The following is a 4,067-nucleotide window of genomic DNA, read 5'->3' on the forward strand; positions in this document are numbered from 1 at the left end:
TACTTCAAAATAAAAATGATCTCATCTACTGACTCTCATCTCGTTCTAAACGGCTTTTTTGTTTCTACAAAACATGAAATAAGATATTCTGAAAAATGTAAAACGATCAAAAAAAAAAAAAAAAATATGCCCTCACTGTATTGACAAAAACCACTGAAATACTGATTTAAATATATTCTTCTGTGTAGCGAATGCATCTTGAGAATGCAGAATTAGCATTACAGAAGTAGCGTCTTTTGTAAGGTCAAGGTAAGGTAAAACAATTTTTCCCCAAAGGATTACTATGAAGATGAGAAAATGAGTGTGTAAGGGAGGATGTGCCTGCATGCCAACTAGAGGAAGGCCTATTGTGAAAAAAGATGATTAAAAACATGCTGAACTTGAGGAAAACAGCAAGCAAATCTAAATTCCAGAGCTTTTGTTTCCAGCATCTACCCATGCCCATCCTTTACTAATGACTTTAGTAATGCATGACTAGTTAAGGCTGCAGAGGATAGTAGTTTATCCTGAGGAGCCAGGGCAGGACGGCGATGGGTGCCAGAAGTGCATTTTTGTCACGAGACTTAATGGATTTTACAGGGAGTGCCAGAACGCACAATGTCAAATATTCATAACACGTCTTCTATAGGAAACTGTAGGTGGAGATGGAATGTGGCATGACAGAAAGCAACAGTATTCCTCTTTCAGTCTCCCCCTCATCCTGTCTCATCTGCCCCCTCCAAAATCAGGTTTGTGCAGGACACAGGACAGGCTCGGGGAATGTCTGCTTTGATCACCTGATAGTGTGATAGTAGTGTATTGTGTGTAGGCTGACGTAAAGCCATTCAAAATACCACCACCGATAAAATCATGCAGAATGCTGACCGAATGATTTAGTCATGCTGTACAACCGTTCACTTATCCGCACAGCACGAGGAAACACTAACACACACTGTACGCTCTGCTAGTTGCAATGAAAGTATGAATCATCAGCACACTCTATACTGTCCATACACATGGCAACTGTTCGAGGGGTGTTGCCAGGCAACATTACTGAACGTTTGCAGTGAGACACAGGACGTCTGTGCACTGCTGAGGCTGCTAGTGCTGTTGCCCAATGCACAATCCCTTTTTCCGATTTTCCGAATTTTCCGATATTAAAAGTAGGGCGAATATCAATAAGCTTAAAATTATTTTAATATTAATGGATGATAGACAAATAGATGACATGAGAAACATGCATGAATTATTTTGTCAGCAAAATAAATAAATAAATTGTAATTCATCCTATAAATTAATTTAGACATTACACGATTATAATGTATAATATGAAAAATTGACATAAGTGTTTTTACATTATATGTGTCTTAAATAAATGTAAAGATCTTTAAATGAGTGTTAGATGATAGCAACAATAAAATATCCAATATCAACCAATAAAGCCAATATAAAGTATATTAAATAAAAAATGTAACTAATTTAAAAAATAACTTTTGGTAGCACTTTAGTTAAAGCCTTTATGTATAATGCATTACAAAAATAGTTTAAATGCATTGATTACGCCTTGTAACTCACATTATAATGCATTGTACAATCTCATGAATAACTGTAACCACAGTTTATGACACTTTGTTACACTAGCCGTTTTAAATTTGGTTAGAATTACAACAAGATATTGTGTAATCGTCCCCTTGGAATTATAAGGTTCTATCTGACATTTTTGTCAAAATTGAGTTTTTCACATATTCTTATTCTGTGACAATTTATTTACATTATGTGATGTTTTATTTTAAGTTGTGTACATTTTGGGATTATTTATTGAAAAAACAAAAAGGTTCTATCTACACAAGTCTATGGAACACAAAAGCTTTAAAGCTCAACATCTCAAAACTACTCAGAACACAGATAGAACCTTATAATTCCAAGGGGACGTAATATGCACATTATGAATAATTATAATGCATTATAAACTTTAATAATAATAATGAATTATACATAAAGGCTTTAAGTGTTACCAAACTTGATATCTTTCAAAAAATGTCAACATGAAATATATTAAAACAATATAGAAAACAATTATTTTATATTGTTATGTTTCACATGAATAGATAAATGGTGAGTATAAGAGACGTATTATACGGATACAGTATCAATATATAATACATCTTTAGCATTGTACCTTAATATGAATATGCAACTAGACTATACGTAATCAAATATTTCTAAGGATTTTTATTCATTTTTTTGTTGACACTGAATCAAGACACACTATTTTCCAAAACGTGTTCTACAAATTCTTAAATGTCAAAAACGTTACACAACCCTCTGCTTGACTGCAACTTTGTTTTGCTCTGTTTTGGACACTAAGACAAATTTTCCAGCATCTGCAGCGCAGTAATAGTAAACAAGGCAAGCATGCATACACTTGCACATGCTCACGGATCAGTCTTAAGCTCTTAAGACGTTAAGTATTGCTTTGCAACTGCGTGTTAATGATACAGACTCTATCCTAGCAAACCAACACCTTTGCAGTGTGCAAAACAACAACAGTTGATGGCGGTCACTGTCATTTTTCAGCCACAAAAACACTGTCTGTTCTTCATAATCCCGCTTGTATTTTTCAGGCCCCACCCTGCTGTTTTCTCTTTAGAAAGATCAGCTATTTTTGCATGAATGTTTAGTCACCTGCAGCTGATTACAACAGTAAATGCGTGCCAAATCAAAACAAAGGACCATGTTTCCATAGTTGACCTCAAGCACACTTTTTTCTTTCTCTCTGTGTCCTTTGGTTGTCAATGTCTGCACACACGCACACTCCAATTATGTAACATCCCCAGTTTCATGTACCACCCTGAGCTCTGTTGTCCTCCCCTGAAAAGAGCAGCTGAGTTGGGAGGTGTTTTGGCCCTGCCCAGCACTTTCCTTTAATGTGTATTTGACACATGCTCGGACTCCACTCCCTCCATCCTCACATGTCAGGGCAGAATACTACGAGAACACCGTCACACTCACTCACATGCTGCTCCAGTTTGTTTACATCTACTGGCTGCTGGTTGGCTGAGTCACTTTGGCTTTTTTTAAACACTCAGACTGCTCCAATTTCACTTTTGCACTGTTTATTTTCTTTCGTGTCTTTCATAAAAAAGATATATGTGCATTGGTGCAAATATGACCTACCAAATCTTGTGCTCAAAAACGGAGATCTGCAGACTTGTTGTACAGATGGCTGTCATCAGGAATATTTGTGCAAGCCAGTATTATGTAAGATCTATTCCAAAAGGTGCATAGCATGAATAAGATGAATAAGCATTGCAAAACATGTGCACTTAAAACTGAAGTGTGCAGGTTTTTTGTTGCTGTTGTTGTTTTTTGTTTAGATTAAAGATAAACCAATTATCGGTTTTTCACAGATACTTCAATATCATTTCACAACAATGTATCAACAAAAAGCATCATCATACATTATATATTCAAGCTATATTATCACAGAAATAGTTGACGTAATGTTTGAGCTAAATGATTATTATAATTAGTGCTGTTAAACAATTAAATGAATACAAAATAAAAGTTTGTTTACATGTGTGGGTGCTAGATATATTTTTTATGTATATATAAATACACATGCATGTATATATTTCAGAAAAATAGGTTGTTTATATATTAAATGTATTTATTTATAATATACATTTTAGTAACATAAATGCTAAATATTGTAATGTAAATATTTTCAATATATAAACTGTATGTGTATATGTATGTATACAGAGAACACATATTTTATGCAATCAACTTTTGCATAACATTACAACTTTTTTGAATGTGATTAATCGCGATTAATCGTTTGACAGCACTAATTTTTTATATTATTAAAATATTTGTAAATAATGTTCATATTGCTGTAGTCTAATAATTAAACCATACAGAAAAACAAATCCGTATTTTAACTACATATATATATATATATGTATGTATGTATGTATGTATGTATGTATGTATGTGTGTGTGTGTGTGTGTGTGTGTGTGTATACACATTTAATATTTTTATTATCACAGTCAAGCACATAGCTATAATAAACAGATTGGCATCA

The sequence above is a fragment of the Carassius auratus genome, chromosome 27, assembly GCF_003368295.1.
Source record: "Carassius auratus strain Wakin chromosome 27, ASM336829v1, whole genome shotgun sequence".
Taxonomy (NCBI): Eukaryota; Metazoa; Chordata; class Actinopteri; order Cypriniformes; family Cyprinidae; genus Carassius; species Carassius auratus.